Genomic DNA, 20890 nt, shown 5'->3' on the forward strand with positions numbered 1-20890 from the left:
AATATTCCATTGTATAGATACACCACACTTTTATTTATCCATTCATAGTTAAAGACGATTTGAGTTTCTTTCACTTCTTGGCTATAGTGAATAACACTGCTATGAATATTTGTGCACAAGTTTTGTGAACATATGCTTTCAATTCTCTTGCACTTCAGAATGGAATTACTGGGCTCATTTTCTTTTTTGCTTTTTAATCTTCACAAGTTTATGTATTGTATTGGTCTTTCCAAAGATCCAGCTTTCATACTGATTTTTATTTTGTTTTCCATTTCATTAATTTCACATTTGAAAATAAAATTCCTTTTCTTGTATTCTATATCATTGTTGATCCTAATTTCTTAAAATTACTAGACTATCCTTTTATTTTCCATCTTTCTTAATAATGAAGGCATTAAGACTATCAACTTTCCTCTGACAACCCCTTTAGCTGTTTTCAACAGATTTCTGCATAAAATACTCTTTTCAATATTTCCAATGTTTTCCAAGTGACTTCCTCTTTATCCAAGAGTTATCTAGGAATGTTTTCTTTAATTTCTAAGTAGTTAATAATTTTTTGTCACCTTTTAGAAAAAGTTTTAAAATTCTAGTTACACTAGCTTATAATTAGAGATTGTGCTTGTAAATCTCTGCTTTCTAAAATGTATAAAGTTTCCTTTGCGGCCAAGCACAGAGAAGTTTAAAAAATCTTTAAGTAACAAATTCTACAAATATATTAAGTTTTTGAATTACATTATCCCATTTCTCTTAGTCATTGTATGTATTAAACAGAGCTGCCTAGGTCTTTCTGATAGTTTTTATTTTACATACTTACCTACTATAAATAAAATTGCTTTATACAGATTTATGTGGTTTTCTTCATAAACTGTGCCTTTTATCAATACAGAGCCCCCTTTTGATATCAATGCTGTCACTCATGCTTTTCTATTTTCCTTTCATTTGCATTTGCCTGATGTAGTTTATGTCCATCATTTTACAAACAACCTTTCTTTACCATTTTGACATAGGTGTTCCTCTTATAATTTGAGTGGCTTATGTTTTTAAATTCAATCTGACATCTGTTTTTAATGAGATAATTTAGTCCACCACATTAAACGTAATAATTGATGTGCTTAATTTTATATCTTCTAATAACTTACAATTATTTTCCATAATTGTTTCCTTGTTTTCCTTTTCCATTTTTATTTGATCAAGAGGCTCTGCATTCTATCTTCTCCTTGCTACTATGCAAGTTCTACATGATGTTCTATTGCATAAGCCCTAACTTTCCCTACGCTAAAGAACAGATGTGTATTTCTACATACGTAAGACAATTTTTCCCCCACTAAGAGGTTCTATCCCTCACATTTCTCCTAAATAAATGAAATCTTTAGGATACATTCACTTTTCTCCCTCTTCTCTTCCTTCTTTCCTCTTATCTCCCATCACTCATTTCCCTTCTCTTTTACATTCCTCCTGTCTATCCCCTCTGCCAACTAAGTTTTGATGAGATAATTTAATATATTAAAATTTTATTTACATAAATATTACTCTTTTATTTCAAAAGCCTGGAATTGTGAAATTTTATTACACAATTCCTAGCCATCTACCTTTAGCTCTTAAATGAAATTACATACAACACATACACAATTATATATAAATGTTCATAATTCACCACTATTTCCTTTCCTTTTCATCTTGAAATCTTTGTCCTAGTTCATCTGTTTGCTTATCATCTATTCTTAGGCACTTTCTCAGATAGGTTGTAATAATTATACATTCCGCATTCTTGGTTTCCCTTAAATGTATTATTTCACCATGACTAGAAAATGACAACTTTCTGGGCACTGAAGTTTTTGAACTGTTGTCATTTCCCTTTGGAGTATGTAGATGTCATTCCACTGTCTTCTAGATTCCATAACTTGCAAATATGAAGTCCTATGATACTTTGGTATTTTTCCCTTTTATAAGAGAAACTTGTTATTTCTACTAGGGAGCTTATATTTCAATTTATTTTGAGAGTTCATAACTTTTATCAAGACATGTCTAAGTGTATCTTTTCTTTCAATCAAGAGCATGAATCAATAAACCTTTTCAATCCAGACTCTGATCTTTCTTTATCTCAAAGCTATCCTCTATTATTGAATTATTCTTCTCCTCCATCTGTTCTTATTTCTCCCTCTGTAATTCCTATTATTCACGTTTTGATTTCTAATCTATTCTCTAAGATTCATCCTTTTCATTCAAGATTTGTATCATATTTTATTTTTGTTTTATGAACTTTGATGTATTTCTTGCACTTGGTCTTTCAGTTCACTGATTCATATTTCAGCAGTGACCATGTTCCCCTCTGATTTTTCCACTGAGTCATTCAATTGAGATATGTTTGCCTTAGTATCTGAAATTCTTTTTTGTTCTGTATTTGACCTACCTTAAGTGCTCTTAATTTTTTTCAAAATTTAGTTTATTCAATAAATTAAAAAAAATATTTTTGCCAATAGTACAGTTGTTTGGAAAATGTACTCTAATTTTCCTACCTAATCTTCCTCCCTCCCTCACTACTGGGTTCCCTTAAATGGATTATTTTTCATCGATAACTCACTGGATCTCAGGTCTGGTTGTTGGAGTACAACATTCTGTGGAGCCTACACTGCTTGGAGAAAAGCAATGTAGACAAGTCTGTCAATTCTCTGCAAAGGCATGAAGAGGTAGATCTCTGTTGTCCTATCTCTCTTTCTTTTCAGCCTCAGGGACAGAGAAAATCCAGCCAGAACATTCAATTACTTTGACTTTCTAGCTAGTTGGGGAGACTTGGATATATAAAATGGGCAAATACTAATCTTCTCCCATAGTGGTTCAGACTTCTGAAGCCCAAGCTGTCCTTTATAATGTCTATCATTTTCTGATCTTTATTCTTAAATTCCAGTACTATACTCTAACTACTTGCCCAATTGAAGGCAGAAAAGTTTCAAAGCAGTATTTTTCTGCCGAAGATGTCACAGCAATTGTTCACAGATCTCAACAGCAAATTCAGAAAGATTGAGAAAGACAATCAGGAGTTGGAAGTGAAGAGGAAGATGGCCATACATAGGTCACTCTGTTTTCAGAATCCTTAATTTTAAAAATGTTGAGGGAGAATACGTATGTGGGTCTGGGGTTGTCTGAGACTTCATTATAATTATTTCCAAGGATCAATACTTTTCTCAGAAAGCACATTCTTGAATATATAAAAATGACAGTATGTTCTCTTCATGCTCTTAAATACAGATCCCAAAATATACTGCAGTTATTAATTTCTTAAAGTAAGCTTTAATGCAATCCCAGTGTTAATTATTCTAGGACATAAATACCTTTTGTTTTGGAAACAACTTCAAATCAATTTGCTATAGTTTCCGTCAGTAGAAAGACAAATTATAGCTTTGGCCAATCATATAAGTTTCCCATTGTCTAACTAGCAAGCCTTATAAATATGAAAAAGCATATCATCTATTATATAGGAATCACACATGCATCTACACAGTGGTTTTCATGACACTACCCTCTATACTGTTCAAGCCTAAATACTTTTTGCTTTCTAGAAGAGATAAGGCTATAACATCACATAACATTAAAGTGTTTCACTAGACTAGACTTCTAAACAATTTAGATAATAAGGTAAAATAAACTAAAGCTCTGTTGTTTAATTGTGTGAAATTTTATGAACTATTTTTTTTTGTCAAGAATTAGGAAGCTCATATGAAATGCTCAAAATCTTACTACAATCTATTAAGTGCAAAAAAAAAAAAATACTCTGGGCTGTTTGTTCTACTATCCAGATAGGAATCATATAGGATATGAAATTTGGATTTCATCCTTGAATCACTAGGTAATATAATTCTGTATACTCTATTCAACACAATATCCTGAATTGACTGTAGTAGATTTGCTTTACCATTGATGGGTGATATCTGATATATTTCTTTTCTGAATCATAGTCAGTATAAATTTTTATTGGAACGTCTGCCATGACAGATTTTCATTAAGTATCTAAAAGGATAAAAGATTATGAACATGTGCAGAAGTGTTTGGGTCTTAGAAAAGTACAGAGAAACCCTGTAATAGGTAATAAGAATTGTAATAATGCTAAATTTGAACCGATCAACTGAAAATAAGGAATGGATAGCCAGTACAGAAGGATCAAAGTAATCTTCCTAGGACAGCTACAAATTAATCTAAACAACACCAAATCCTCCAATTTGCCAGGTACTATACTAAGCACTAAGGCTTTAAAGATTAATAAAATATGGTACCTGCCCTTAAGGATCTGCAGTTGGGTATGGCGTAATTTTAAATGCTACCTTTCTTGAATGATGAATGTCAGAGAATAGATGCACCCATTTTTGCATAATAAAACTCATCATTACACAAATAATAGATAGGAACAAAGGTAGGCATAACAAAAAATTACAGAAAAATAGCAGCCATTTATTTTTGGCTTTTATACACTCTGGCAATTCACTTTATAACAACTGTTGAGACAATAATGTACAATACCTGAATCAGAAAGGCCTGGAATCCTGTTCATTTTTCTCCATACTGCTTTTAAGCTCAAATCACCCCTTCAACATATTTCCTTGTTCTCAACCCTTTGCCAGAACAAGAAAGATTATTGAGAGAATGAATTTTCAAAGGTATTTTATCTAAGGGTCAAATATGTAAAAGGAAAGTGAGATATAAACAACATAGCTGTTAAAAGGACTAGGTATCACAAGATGTCAAAAGAACAAGAATAAAAGATTAGTGACAACAATAAACCTGAAGAGGAAAGGTGTCATGCATAAACTGAATGATGATCATCTTCCTAACTTTGGAGTATATTGTATTAGTGATGTATCCATTTGAAACATACGAAATGATTATTGTACTATATATATTTCCTAATGTACTAGAAACAGTCTGAAGGAAACATCAGAAATATTGTCATAAGGGAAACTGAAGACACATAAGTGAGGTATAGCTCTTCCATTATTCTTTGACTCCATTCAGATGATCCAACTCTCTCTCTAATAGCTCAATATTATGTCTTAAAAACTTTTGAGGTCTCTAGTACCTAGTAGAAAAAGGGTATGAGTATGCATACATGGCATACATATCTGTTTGTACTTGGTTTGATGTCATTAAAATTATTTAAAATAACAAAAACTCACTTTAAAAGTTTATATAATTCCCTTTTCATCAGCTCATGCTGGCTACCGTTAATATAACCTAAACTCATGTATACTGACTTTACCTGGGCTGCTTATTTGAATCTATTACTCTGATAGAAAGGCATTTATCCTATCAAATAAAATTGAATCTTTCTTTCACTTTGGTGACAACTGAAGGAAAAGTTACAGTAACACGAGAAGTTTAGACTCTATTCCACCTTAAGCCTGGTGGAGCCTGGTCCCATGAGCATGGGGAGGAGGAGATCAAAAGCTAAATTACAACATGAAATGAAATAAAATTAAGATATAATTTGTTTTACTCATCAAATTCTCAGAAAAGCTAACAGGTGTTTTCTCATATTTGAAAACTGGACAGCAGAGAGTAACTTATACAGTACTATAAGTGCCCACCAGGAACAATTTCAGAATGGAGCGGCACACAGTAGGTACTTGATAAATGAAAGCTGTTATCAGGTTTACCACATAGGTTTTTGTACTAAATAGCAATTCTTTGTAATGCATCTAAACATACGGCCTAATCCTAAATTAGTATTAACAATCGTGTTTTTTTGTGCCAAAACCATAGCAGTCTTTGTATCTCGGGCTCTAGGTGACCCCTATTTAAGCCAGCTATTGATTTCTGAAACATACAATGTAAGGGTGCAAACAACAAACAAAAAATGTGTGGGCCTTCCAAAGTGAGCAGGATTTTCCAAAGTTTTGAATATACTCTGTTTCTGTTCTGCCACACCCATTTTTCCTATGATCCCGGTTCTTAGTTACTCAACCTGTTAGATTTAGGTCTCCTTTCTGACCTCTACCTTCCCAGTTCTCCCAATAACTTGTGCTTCCTTTGACCTACTCCTACTCATGATTTCCTCTGTCAGCTTTGACATCTGCTACCCAGATCCACTGTTGTCCATCCAACAAAATCAGGCAGCAGTTACCCAGTCTATCCACTGTTAAAGCCTCTTAGACAGATTCCCTCTCCACAGTTGTAATTTTAGACCAAAGAGTTAAATTTCAAAAAGAAAACTTTACCATAGCAACTGTTTCTCCCACTTAGAGCTCTTTCACTCTGTGCCCTTCCCTGGAACCACCTCCAAATCCTTTCTTGCCTTTCTTGAAATAAGATTACCGTTACTAATCAGGACAAGCACTGAGCGAAAATGGTCCCAGAACAGAGGTACAATGAAGTGGTGATTAAGAGCATAGGTTCTCTGGAGTTGAACTTGAGTTTGAATTCCCAGCTGTTATATATACTAGCTGTGTGACTTTGAACAACTTACGTAACTTTTCTGAGTCTTAACTTGTCTTTAAAAATGACATAATAAAAGTGCTTATCTCATAGGATTATGGAATTAACTGAAAAAATGCAGATATAACCAACGTCTGGTACAGAGTACTCTCAATAAATCTTGTTATTCTTATTACTGTTGGGTACAAGAACAGAATGTATTTTATTTTCTTTTCACCATGCTTTCAACCAATAATTTTGCTAGTCTTTTTAGCACCAATGTCTTTACAGAAAAGTGTACATAAATTCCTCAGTACATGTGCTAGGTTTCAGTGAACTTATAGTCTAAAATCAGCTTCCTTTCTAAATATGTTATAATACTTTTTCCCTTATTTGCATGCATTGAAGTACTCATACCATCATTTTTGTCCTATGGTTGATCTAAAATTTTTCTTGCCATTTTTCCTGATTAGCTATGTTTGGTAGGCCAGAATAGCTTAGCGTTACCTAATGTATTGGAGAGTTTGTTGTATATTCTGTCTATGAATATACATTCATAAAATGCTATAAGCAGTATCAGGAACATCTGGAGCTATGGATAGGTGTAGGGAAGGGGGAGGAACAAAGGATTATACAGGTGTCTCCAGATAGCTGTTTCTATTTGGGAACAGGTAAAGGGTTTGATGGTTTCGAGCCTCTCACTACCATTCATACTAGCAAAAGGAATGTGGGTCAATTAAAAAGAAACTGAGAGTGAAACTTTAAATGAAAGCTTTGAGGTTATCATTAAATAAATACCTACAAGTAGGTACACACAAATTGTATATAGTTTGTTTCTACATATGACAATACTGTATTTGCAAAGTGTTTTCTAGCACAGATTCTCCTCACTATTCTTCAACAAAATAGAGTCAACTTTGTCTCCTGTATCATTCCTCCTGTGTAAATCTATCCTCAGATGGGTGTAATGTAGAATCAAAAATCAAACGCAATAATTAAAATTAACCAACTTTATAAGATCTATATGGAGATGGCTCCTGATTACTCAAAAGTATATTTATTTTTTGCTCAAAGAAGCACAAAAACCAAGTTTGCCTTTTTTCTTCAAAGAAATCTATCTAGCTATCTTATAGAATTAGAAAACAACTCTGAGTTAACTCATTCTGTTATTAACTGCTTTCTCCAGTTAAGCAACTTTATGCACAGAATCACGTTCATAAATGCTATTACTGATATATCTATATAAGTGAAGGGGAACTGGTGAAAAAGTTGCATAAACTAATAAACTTATTATAATTACCAACTATAAAAGATTATCAGCACTTAATATTGTGGATCTATACTTGTACTGCTATGCTATGTTTGAATGCAAGGATCATTAAAATAAAACTTTTATCAAAGACTAAAAGTAAAAAGCAAAATCAAGTATCTTACATATACTCTTTCCTGATACTCCCCTACACATCACATCCAGTCACACTACCTGAAGCTAAAATAAAGATTCAAGCATCAAAAGTAACATACCCATATTATTAGAGATGGAAGGGACCCTGAAGATGAAGAAGCTAAGGTAGAGATCCAAACAGATTATGTGACATGCCCAAGGTCATACAACTCATCAGTGATAGCACTAGGCCTGTAACAATCTCTCCAAACTCTACATCTGAAATTTTTGACAATGCGCACTAAAATGAGAGTTAAATCTAATATGAGGGATTGGTTAATAAGTTAGATGCTGTCTCTTCAAGTTAAAAAACACTGCATTTAATGACTTCTACTTACTGGATTTTATATTCCTAGGAAAATAAGTTGAAAATAACATACAAACTGGCTAGAAATAATAAAAATCACAAAGAAAATTTATGCTTTTTCTTGAAAAAAAAAAAAAAAAACATGGAAAATGCTTATTTTTTAAATCCAAAAAGAAGACGGAGATTTATTGCTGTGTACATGTATGGTATTGTTGGGGTTGGGTTTGTTTTGTAAATTGTTAGTGGTCCCCCAGCTTTCTTTTGTGATGGTTATATATCCCAAACAGGGGTGCAAAGAAAATGAATTTCTGATAATTTATAAAGCACTTAACCATATATAAATAAGTAAGTCTCTACAAACTTATTAATGACAGTCAGTAAGAAAATGGTTGCCAGTAATTTCAAAACTAAAAATTCGAGTCTTTTTAATATTGTTTAAATTTAAAATAATTGTTTAAATCTAAAAAAAAAAGGTCAAAAGTAATTGAAAAGAGATTAAATCAGTATTCCTAATTCTCTAAACTGTGTATATTTTTCCTGAGGTGCATATTCATGAGCTGACAGTAGAGACAGGCTGGCTGCTTTGTTTGACTATAGTTCTGTTTACCTCATACTGTCAAGAATGGATTTTGACACTCACAGTATTAATATTGCTATTTTTATTGATATAATTAGCACTGCTACAAATAATTCCTCGGCCTGCCATATCTAAGTATATCATTACAATCAGCAATATTAGGGCTTCTTTTTCTTATATGATGCCTTAGAAACAGACTGCTGGCCCAAAGAACCTCAATGACTTAATGATGTGGAAGTTACCAGACAAAAAGAATGTTGCCCTGTCAATAGAGACTACTGTTTTGTGTATGACTTCACTGAACAAACTAGTTTATATTTGTTTGAAAGTAAAGTTTCTCACCAATCTGCTGTTTCAATTTCACATCACACCATATTGTACCTAAAACAGGCAATCTGGATTCCTATTGCTACTTCCCCCCACTCCCCCCAAATAGCTCAGGAATGGGTTTGAAATACGAGACTTGAATATATAAACCCAAAAAATTAAGATACCCAAAATTCAGAATGGGTGGGTGAAAATAAGCATGCTTGAAGTCACTAGTATAACTGCTAATGGGTGGCCCACTTGTGAGTTTTTGATCATTACATGAAAGCAAAATCAAAACATATTTTATCTTGCCTCTAGATCACATCAGCTGTGACAATAACCTTATCTAGACCTTGAATAGTTTGTTCATAAAACAAAGTGGGGTGACTGACCCAGTGCATATTCAACACAGAATCTGAAGGCCAAAACAAAATGACAATACAATTCAAAACAAGTTTGTGGAAATTTTAGGCTAGTATATTAAACCTTTCTTTGTCTCTATCACTTGACAGATGGTTAGCCTTCACACAGCCTAGTATCTCTGGCAAAGAAACGACTGTGTCTAGCCAATAACACCCCAAATTTTGACTTAAAATGCACTGTACACATACTTACACTTACCTTAAAAATGTGGATATTATTAGATTGGTCATTATTTTATTACTTTAGAAATTTGACAGATGCCAAGATTTTATCTTTTACTTATGAATATCTGTTTTTGAAGCTCTCAACTGTCTTATTATGTGGGTCCAGGGTTCTAACAACTCCTCACTTTAGATTTCATTCATTTTACGTGCTGCTTAGTAATCATGCTTTAAAAAAAAAAAACTTCCAAAATAACTGTCAATACAAAATTATTACACAATTTACAAAGACTTAATTAGCTTGTGTTTCTATGCTTCTCGGAGAAAAGTTTTAGTAACTAACAAAGCATGTTACACAAAATCATCTGGGCACTCTGAATGCCTTCCATATCAAGGAACACAAGGCAGGACTGAAATTATTTATCCAGCACTGGAACATGTCTTTATTCAAAATCTGATCATACATAAATATATACTTACACGCACATAGACACACATTGATCAACCACCCTTACTAAAATTAGGAGTTCTTAATTTTTTAACATTCTAATAACAATTCTTCCACTTTGCTTTTTTAAAACAGATTTCAGCTAAAACAATTTATTCCATTAGTTACAGTCTCTGCTTTTCGTCCTAAATTTTCCTATTTATAGCTTTCAGACGCTGCCAGGTCTGTGTTGAAATAGCCACAGGCAACCACAATGTTCTCTAAAGGGCATTAATATGTACCCTTTCTGGAAGAGGTGATTATGCTACAAATTAGCATAAATAGAGATCTAATGTAGGTATAGAAATTCAAGCCCTTCACAACAGGGGATGGGGAGGACTGGAGGTAGGAGGATTGTATGTAAAAAAAAAGTTATCAGAACTGAACTTGTATTTGACTAACAAAATAAAACTGTGATAGAGAAAAATAAGGAAAATCTGAACTTATTTGAGAACTATAAACTAGGCTTTGGAAAGGTGAGACACCCCCTACTTGAAGCAAAAAACTCAGCATTAAATCATAACTCCCTCAACCAGGCACCAAGTCTCTTTCTATCAGAAACCAAGGATTTTTACACCTACAGACTAAATGATTAAAGTAATGCTAAACTCTTCTGTAATGTTCCTCTTGCATTACAAATGGTCTATTAAATCAGAGACGTGCCAATCAAATGCTTTTGTAATTTGAAAGAAAGGTTTAAATAACAAAGCATTTTTTTGTAGGCCTTTCTCTTTTTCTCTCTTTAATGTCACCTATAAATTAATTAAAAATTTCCATCTTCTCTTGATAAAGCCACAACTGACAAAAATTTAGGCACTTCATTTTCCAGATATATTCCTAAAACAAATTCTAATTGAAAAAATAAAATTAAGATAGTCTAGCTTATGTTTTACCACAATTTGCTAATAAGAAAAAGCTCTATAGGAATTTGTAGTAAATCCCAAGACATAGATTTCTTTTTAATATGAAGTAACACTTTAGTTATTTCAAAGGCATGCTTAAAATTATGAACAAAAAAAAAAAAAAAAAAGAAACCCCTATCTGTTGATAAGACCTACTGAAATGTATAGGGAATGTTTCATGGCAGTAACAAAGGGTACAAATAAGAAATAAAGTAAGCTCTTCCTTTCTCATCATTGACAATTGGTAAATACCTCCCTGCCCTTCAAATTTCTGTAAGCTTTTTCAAATCATATTTCCCAAAATGAGAAAACAGCTACATTTTAAAATTTCATCCAAAAAATATCTTCTCCTAACAATATGAAGTACATGAGGTGTATGTGACATTAGAATGTAAACTCTACCTGGGCAGGTAATTTTCTCTCTTGTTCACTTTTACAACCCAAGTGTCTAGAACAATTTAATGAATTTAAATATCCACTTCAGGGGAAAAAAAGATTTCAGAGAATAAATCAGAGCCCATCAAGCTCTACTTCTGTATTCCAAATGTTTTGAAGACTCTCCTTACTACTTACTCTAAAATATTCATAATAACTTGTAATTTGTTTATAAATTTTAGATCCTTTACAGGAATTTAGTTTTATCTTTTACTGCTCTTCTATAATGACCTAATTATTCAGTGTAGCCTTTTTTTCAGGAATTTCAATTTGGTTAGAAAGTCTTCTGAAGACTGACTACTTAGATAAAAATAATTCACTTAAAATGTTTTTTCCTTAGATTTTATTCCTATACCAAGAAGTCATTTTCATACTAATTTGATAGCAAGAGTAGTAGGGTATTTGTGGATTTCAAAAACTTTCTCACCTAACTACTTAGGAAACTGCAAAACTGGCATCAAATCAACTAGTAGTTCTGAACAACCATCCCCTTACCCCCCACCTCCAACACACCAAAATTATAACCCTCACATGTAAGTTGTTCCTTCCTCTAGTATTCCATTTAAACTCAATACTGTCTTTCCATAGCTAGTCCTTAGTACACATTAAAATATATCTTGGTGTGGTAGTAACCTTAAAATACTGGCATCTTAAATGAACTAGACAGGTAAGCATAAAGACTTCTTCCAAAATAATGGATTAAAATTTGACAATTTTTAGACAAATTTCTTTTCTTAGTCTGTTAAAATCAGGACCTCACCATGAAAGGGCGTATTGCTTTGGAGGCTGGTAGCCAGTTAACTTGTCACCTGATCTTCATGTGCAAAAGGCCTTTATTCCAATGGTCTGTGAGATCTGAAATCACAAAACCAAAAATACCCAACTGCTGGACTCACTGAGCAGCTAATTATATTTCTAGAAAGCTCACTTCTCCTCACCTGTTTATTTGAGCACCATGTATTCTCAAGCCTAAAAGCCCTCCAAAATTTAGCTCAAAGGAAATCACATACCCAAAAATCTTAAGAATTAAACCTTGAGTGGTTAACAATGAGTAACATCAGCAATTTTTCAAGGACCATTCTAAAAACTTGAGGAGACTACTCCCAAGAGAGCACAGCAGTATTACCACGCACTATTATGTGCATCAGCTTTGATATATTCTGATTAAGAAGGACAAAGGGCAAACAAGGGCATAAAAAAACCAATGTAAATTTTTGTCATTATTCTTTTCCTAGAAATATAGAAATACCTAGATCTAAAGCAGAAATAAAGAAAGTAGCCAAAATTGAACTAGTCAAATCCATATCTAAGAGTGTGGTTGTGTAGAAAAGCATATTTTAACCATTCCCACGTGATGGCAAAGGGTACATGGGATTAGGAGCAACAGGTAGGAAAGTAAACCATTTATGAATTTGCTGATAACTGCTTATTTAAATTTAATGCGTAAAGCTAGAAATCTTATTTAGAAAACGGTCATTATAATTTATGTTTTAAAACTTTCAACACCAAGTTAACAATATAACTTTAGAAGAGAGTTTGCTTGAAAACACTGGGGTAATCAGTGGTGTCTGTTAATTTTATTAGCTGAAATTAACATATGACCATACAGTGAGAAGACATTTAACATTTTGGTACTTTCAATTCTAAGAAATAATTAAGACAATTTTCACATGTCTAGAAGATAAACAAATTCAGTTTAGCTTGGGCCAGCGCTGATTCTTAGGACAGTACTTAACCAACAGGGTGCTTCCAAATTACTTCCTGTTTCATTCAGATTTTTACTGGCGAACTGTCACCCTGCTCCTGACCCCATTCAACTGAGTTCACTGTGAAGAGATCAGCGGATTACCGTGCTAGGTAGTGTAGCTGTACGCCATATTGTGTTTTTCGCTATGTTTATAGTTTATGCATGTGCCTAGCATATGTTTGTGCAAGTGTGTTTATCAATATAACTTTTAGAAAATTCCTGCCTCCTGCCTCTTCAGCATCCTTAAAAAGGGTAACAGCTTCGGAAGGGTTGGTGGTGGTGGTGGTGGTGCAGGGTGGGTGGTGGGAGACCAGAAAGCCACACGGACAGTAACGCATTAAAAGAGAGCGCATTTCTTTTAAACTTTCAAAAAGCTTCCAACCATTTTCTCTCAGCTATCAAAAAGCGTAAACATTTTTTAATGTTTCCAAAGGGGCCCAAAGGAGGAGAGAAAGAAGGAAAGGCGTGTCTTCCCTTCCCAAGCCCCCTCCTCTACAGTCGTAGCAGCGAAGCAGGCGGCGGCCGGTAGCTCCGGCGTCTGGAGGGGCGTCCAGCGGCTCTGGGGCCAGGACCCCCCCCCCTCCCCCCAGTTCTCTGAAGACGCTCCCGAGACCGCCAGAGCAATGGCAAGCAGGGGAGGGCGAGGAGGGAGGGGGCGGACGACAAGCGGGCGCCTCTAGCAGCTCCTGAGCCCCGGCTAGTCCCCCTCAGCTCCTCTTCTTGGAAGCGGCAGCTCCAGGTGCGGGGAGTAGAGAGAAGAAGGCAGAAGACACGTTTCCAGCTGCGGGACGCCCCGCCCGCTCCCGGGACCCGGGATCCGAGACCCTCCCGCGCTCCCTTCCTCTGCGCCGGGTCGGGCGATGCTGCTGCCGCAGCCGCCGCCGCCAGCGTGAGGAGGGGCGCCCGGGGGGAGGGGGCGCGAGGCGGGGCGCCAGGTGAAGGGGGCGCGCGCTCTGCCTGCCAACGGCCCGCGGGCTCACCATTCTAATTCGCTTCCCCAACCGCACCCCGCGCCCCTCCTTTCCAGTCCCGCCGCCCCCCACTCGAAGTGCCTCGCAGACGCCCCGTCCCCCACGGCACGCACACACCCCTCCTTCCCGCCCGCCCCACAACAAATTAGAGTTTTTGGCGTTACCTCCTCGCGCTCTTTAATCTTCTTTCCTCAACTCCTAAACTTCCCCCCGCCCCTACTTTTTCGGCAGAAGGCCCACATTGGGCGCCTCACGCCGCGAACCCTCTGTATTTTCCTGCTATTGGGTTGCTTTCATGCCACTCTTGGCTTCAGTGAGCCAATAAGAAGGGGACGCCCCTCGTGAGGTTGCCGCCCATAAACAAAACACACTCTTCCTCCTCCCCTTACCTGTCCCCGCCCCCATCTGCCTCTTCCCTCATCTCTGCCACCTACTATTGGGCTAGAAGAGGCCCAATCCGCTATCGCAGACACCCATTGGGACACGGAAACTTCGCTCACAGAATGGTTAACAGGCGATTGGTCAACAGTCTTCCCATTTCCCCACCCCGACTGCCGCACCTTCGCCCACTCTGGAGAGGTCAGTCATATCTCGTTGTTCAGTGATCCGAGAGGTGGGAGGCTATTGGTTGAGAGAGCCCGTCAGACCGGAGTAGAGTGAGTCATGATTGGTCAACACAGACACGATCAAGTTTGGTTGTCTATCCCCCGCCCCTCCTCCTCGTTTTCTCCACGCCCCCGCCCCCTCCCGACTGCTTTTACTTTCTACGCATTTCTATTTCCTCCTTTATTTATTTATTTGTGATAAACTTAAATGACCCGGCGACGGAGGCGGGACTCGAGGCGAGGCCCAGGATGACGAGGGACGGCCTGGGGCCAATTGCCGAGGGGGCTGCCGGCTGAGGGGCAGCGGCGGCGGCCAGTGAGAGGCAGGTGTCTGGGGCGCGCTAGGCCTGTGGAGCCGGGATGCCCCAGCGGAGGCGGCGGTTACCCGCTGTCTGGCGCGGCGTGCTCGCGGGGGGAGCCGGGGGAGGCGAGGAGGGGGTGTCGCTGTCGCAGACGGCTGAGGCGGCTGTATGGAAGCTGGAGCCAGGGCAGTGGGAGGGAAAGCGGGAGAGAGGGTCTGGCGAGGCGGCGGCGCTCAAGGCCACGCTGGGTCAGGCTTGAGTACGGCGGAGTGGGGTGCAGTTGCCAAGACAGGAGGTCACCAGAGGCCGCTGAAGCAATGCCAGTGCTCAACGGGAAAATGTGTTCGTTCAGGAGGTTTAGAAAAATACTATGTAAAACAGTTCAGAGTAAGCCGTCCTTAATATAAATGAGGATATTATCTTAACGGGAAAAGCAGATTATGTTTTTTTATTACTAAACGCCTGAAGTACCAACGACCCGACCAGAGCCCACAAAATTCAATATCCTGAGGGCTAGAAGGAACAAATAAAGCAACATGGAAAATTAAATGCGGTTCAGATGCTTCAATAAAACCTTCATTCTCATCCATTTGTCATTCAACATAGCACTCCCCAGAGCCAAATTCTTACCAAGTGCCGGTCCAGTACTCAGGCGATGGGGGGAAAAAATGAGGCTTAAGGCCGGCAGGAAGCTCAGGGAAAATTCCTAAAAAAGATTCCTAAAAAGGGCTAAGATGAAAAAAAAAAAAAAAACTTTTCACTATACCCACCGCCCAAAATATCTGCCAAAATTAAAAGTTGCAGTATTTAGAGAACTTAGCAATAGTTTATCACCAAATAAGGGACTTTATTAAAGATAACATGCATACAAAGAGTATACTCTATATGCAATTTCGGAACAATATTTTTATAGGACATGTATTTGATGTATAGCGTTTAATAGTCGCAAGTCCTCTAAATTTTATCCTAGGCTTCTCTGGGACATACAGCATGCTTTAAAGAAAAAAATCTTCATGATACTTGTTACAAATGGTTAGGCAGACTTTATTCAGGATCATTGAGACAGGTAAAAATAGGACTATTGCAACTGAATTTTGCATGGGAGTGGGGAGAGGGATTTGGCTCAACTCCAAATATAGAATGGGCAAGTGGGAATTTAGCCAAGGAACAAGGTGCGGGTCAGTGGATTGAAAATTGCTAAGAAGAAACAGGGGTAAGGGGGAGTTTTGGCTAAACAGTACTAACAGGATTCTTGCTGAAGAGAGACCAGGGATATCAGAAATTACCTTGGGAATGGTAGAAGATGAGGAACCTGATCATATATCTGGGGTAATTAGATGAGGGGTGGGAGGTGTCTTGCTAAAACTGGATTTTACAAGGAAGTGCATGGATGCCTGGCTTTGATTAGCAGTCTTTGGCAGAACCTAAGCAAAAAAAGTTGGAACTAGTGAAAAAAAAAGTACAAGGCCTTGACCTCATAAATACCATTAGATCTATCTTTTGAAGGATATATATGAGGGTCTCAGAATCCACAAAATTATTGCATCAGGTGTCAAATTTGAAGCCCAGTAAAGTGTACAAATTGCTATTGAGTCTGGAAGCAAAAACATTTTAGAATTTATGTATAAATCTTAGCTAAAATGTGATGTAGTGACTGTATTCTGTACAGAGTAGTCAGCTTCACATGAGAAAATTCAGTAAAATGTAACAAAAGTGTTTAAATAGTTTAATTTTGTAACTTTTTCAAAGTGCAATGGCCACCCTAAGTACTACTTAAAACTCATCCTTTTCAGCAAGTTCTTAAAGCTATTACTCGATATATGGGCATCAGAGTTGTTACAATTATAGTGATAAGGCTTTAGGAAAGCAATATGAAATACTCTAATTCAATATTAGTGATCAAGTGAGGCCTTGGATGTAACTGCCAGATTTAAGATTATACCAGTTCTCCTGATGTTAGAATCTAACGTTAGAATGCTTCTGTCTGTGAGGAATGTTTCAGTCTTTATATCTACATTACATATGTACAGACCTTGACCACCAACCCCCCTCACTGAAAATATACAAACATCCAAAAATATGCTTTTAGAATTCAATAATCATGTCAAAGGGTGAAAGAGATGTTTTCCTGGTTTAGCAATTAGCAGAATTGAGAAAAAGAATACGATAAGAATGAGGTGGTCCAAAACATGTGAGGGTGATGAAGTCATGATTGATAGAAAATGAAAATAAAAGTGATGCTTGCAGTAGAGAAGGATTTCATAAGGAATTTCTTTCAGTACCTAACTTGTTGCCTTCACAAGTCCTAAATAGTTTACAACCCATAAAGCTTCAAAAATATGTCAAAAGCGGCCAAACAAGTGTTAAATGAATTCTTCCCTTGTTGCAAGTGGGGAACCTTTGAATGCTTTATACATGTCACAAGTGTCAGCTTGTTTTCAGACTCAAGTCTGTGTGCTTCTTCACTATGCTATTTACTCATTCATTCATTCAGTGTATATTAAGTATGTATTCATCACACTAAAAGGATATGCTCATACAGATGAGCATTTAAAATTGCCAGAAACTTAGAAACTAAAGATAAACAAGATATGACATTTTTCTCCAGAGTTCACTTGTGTATTGGGAAAGAACTAAAGGAATTAATTACTTTGCTAAATACATACGTGGTATATACAACATGGGAATACAGAAGAGAGAATTCCTAACTCCTAAGAATTTGAGAATATTTGTAATACACTGAACATATCACTATACTGAATCCAAAAGTTAAGCAGATCAGATTGTGCTGTCAAGGGACTTTAGATTCTAATAAGGGCACTAATTATATATATACATTAAAAAAGATATTACTAGCCAAAATGAGAAGGATGTCAATGGTAGAATAAATTGCTATGGAAGATCAGGAAAGAAATATAATTTACATCTTGGTGAGGGGGTAGGAAATCAGGGAAATTTTAGTGGAAGAAGTGACTTGAGGTCTTTGAAGGGTGTGTTAGAGAATATAACACCCTTCCTTAGGCACAGACGTATGAAATACACATCAGTTGATATTCTTTGCGATTTATTCAAAGGCAGGTGCTACTTTTCTATAATATACTTGCCGTTAACCTGAGCAGATAAGAGCCAGTACCAGAATATTAAAAGAAAAATGAGTCTTTCATAGTGAAATGAAATTGAGTTAAACATCAAAATATGTTAGAACAACATGGCAATAATTAAGGTTAGACAATTACATCCAAAGCAGCTAAAGGGAGAGTTTTATAAATCCATGTGTAACCCAGATGCAATACAAGTTATTCTGGCCCTGGAAACATATAAAACTTGCCTTGAATTACCAAATCCAAAATATGGAAGAAGTCTAAAGCCCTTTGTAATATTTCATTGGATTAGCATGGGCTTGTATTTTCCTAATTTCCTGTACCCAGATATTCATGTCCATGCATGATATCTCTTTTATACCAAGCCATTGATTTAAGTGGGAAATTCACATCAAAGCCATAAGTTTTCACCAAAACCTCACTTGCATAATGAAAATATAATGGCTAAAGAATGTTGATGTTAGGTAAAGGAGAGTCGGGGGAGGGGTGGCATTGGAAGAAGAAGAAATCTATTAAATGTTGTGGTGTTAGCCCAGGATAGGCAATCCCAACAAGGGAACAAAAGAGAATCCAGAAACAAGCAGACTCATGCATAAATAGAAATTTGATAATCTTGCACATCACTCACATAGATTTTAGGGGGAAAAAGACTACTCAATGGATGATGATAGGAAAATGGGGGATAAAATTAATTGAATCTGTAGTTTACATAGTATAGATAAAAATCAATTTCAGATTTTGTAGGGACTAGATTATGTGTTCAACCTGCTAACAGGAGGTAGACACTAAAATTGGTAGTTCTGTCTGAATCACATGACTGGGTTTTGAGTGAAACAGTCCCCAAAAGGAGCATAGGATAAACAAAAACAATAAATGTTCAGCATAAGGCTCAGGGACCTCCTTGTGTCCCTAGATCTAGTTGTGCTTGGGACCAGTTGCATCCCTATCATTCTGGTACCACAAGCCCCAATGATTTTTTTTTAATTGGTGTAGGTGGTTTGACTTCGGTTTGTGTCATTTGCAATTTGACATTTGTAAGTCTTAGTTGATGTACATTGACAGTTCTACAGTTTTATCTACATAGATCACACAATGTTTCATTGTTACAATTGAGCATGTTTTATAGTTGATTTTCCACAATTGTAAAAAGGGATATTTTCCAATTATATTTTCTAACTGTTGTCTCCTATGTGTGGGAAAACTGTGTTTACATACTGACTTTGTATCTAGACATCTTGATGAGCTCTTTTATTCCTTATCATTTATCGGTTGACTCTCTTAATTTTACGTCAAAATTCATATCATCTCCTAACAATGATGGGTTTTTTTTTTCTTTTTCAGTGTTTGTAACTGTTTTCTTATTTTGTTGACCAGCGTGACAGCAAAATGTTGAATAGTAGTTACAGTAGTGTGCATCTTTGTCTTATTTCACCATTTTTGATGTTGCACCTTTCAGTATGTTTCTTGCTGGAAGTTCTCTTAAAGAAGTTGCTATATTATTATAGCTTTCGAAGCATGCATTTTAAAAATCATGAATAAATATTGAATTTTATCAAATGTTTTTTTCTAAATACATCAAGTAATCATAATTTTTTTATCCTGTTAATGTATTGAATTATAATGATAGATTTACTAGTGTTGAACCACCCTCCATTCCTAGATAATTTTTTTAAAATTTATTATTATTTAATAAATAATGTGTTTAATTTACTATTTTTATTCTGGAATTTTCAGACTTCAGAGATTGATACTCATAAGTGATATGGACCTTGTTCAGCCTTCATATCCAATTTTGAGATTTTTATTAAACTAGAATTCTTAGAATTAGGTGGAAAATTTTGTCTTTTACCATGTTTTATGGCTTTTTTTTATTGTTTTAAAAAGGAGAGATCTTTATCTTCTTGATTCTACAGATTTTGGTCATTGTACCTTTCTACCTCTTCCTGAGTCATTTTGGTAAAATTTTCTTAGAAAGATACTCATTTCTTGTAGACTTTTAAGTTTTTTTTAAAATTTACATTAGTGTTATTTTTAATCATTTATGTTTTAAAACTTTCCACAATTAGTGTCTATCACAGCACCATATTTCTTACTGAACAGATTATTTTTTGTTTATATATTTGTTTATGTAATTGTGCTTTCAAATTATCTATTTATTTTTTTTAAATTTTTTAGCTACGTACATCTGAATCATCTTCATACATTTGGGGAATTTTAGCATTTTACCTTATCTATCACTGTATAGTAAACTATTCCAAAACTTATAAGACAACTACCATTTGGTTTGTTCCTTATTATGTCAGTTAGCAATTTGGGCTAGTTCTGCTGGTATTCGCACCTATGTGTTTTGGGGGTTCACTCCAGATCATACAAGTTTCTAAAGTTCCCCTTGTTTCCCCTTTATGCTATTAGAGTCACTTTGTCTATGGCAAGCCTTCTTCTCAGTACATGCACAAACTCAATAGATACTCTGCAGGAAAAAGTAGTTGGAAAATTCACCTCACCTGGGAGAAGCTCTTCTCTCTCTAGTATTCTAATTCATCAACTCCCCTTTGTTTTCACAAGTTTCTGATGTTTTTAAAAAATACAGTTTTCATAATTTATCTGATTTTTTTTCTAGTTCAAGTAGGAGTTATGGCCTGTTATTATCTTCTACATCCTGTTTGGAGGCAGAAGTGAATGTTTTAATTTCAAATCTAGTATTTTTCAGTTGTAGA

At 36.0% G+C, this 20890-nt stretch overlaps 1 protein-coding gene across 11 annotated transcripts in view; it reads right to left on the bottom strand.

Moving 5' to 3' along the window:
• The window catches only part of ZBTB20 (zinc finger and BTB domain containing 20), a 758837-nt gene extending 744067 nt beyond the window's left edge, over nt 1–14770 (bottom strand). For 8 of the 11 annotated variants that reach the window (XM_032479554.1, XM_032479568.1, XM_032479551.1 and 5 more), the window contains exons 1-2: nt 14330–14560; nt 12208–12302 (exon numbers count right to left, since the gene is read on the bottom strand). The gene's annotated coding sequence lies outside the window, so the exon portion shown is untranslated. Of the gene's footprint in view, nt 1–12207; nt 14306–14329 lie in introns of those variants that run through there. The other 3 variants (XR_004319913.1, XM_032479512.1, XM_032479485.1) reach the window with 3 other exon arrangements.
• Nucleotides 14771–20890: the final 6120 nt, after the last annotated feature.

This window comes from Camelus ferus, chromosome 1 (assembly GCF_009834535.1).
Source record: "Camelus ferus isolate YT-003-E chromosome 1, BCGSAC_Cfer_1.0, whole genome shotgun sequence".
NCBI classification, from domain to species: domain Eukaryota; kingdom Metazoa; phylum Chordata; class Mammalia; order Artiodactyla; family Camelidae; genus Camelus; species Camelus ferus.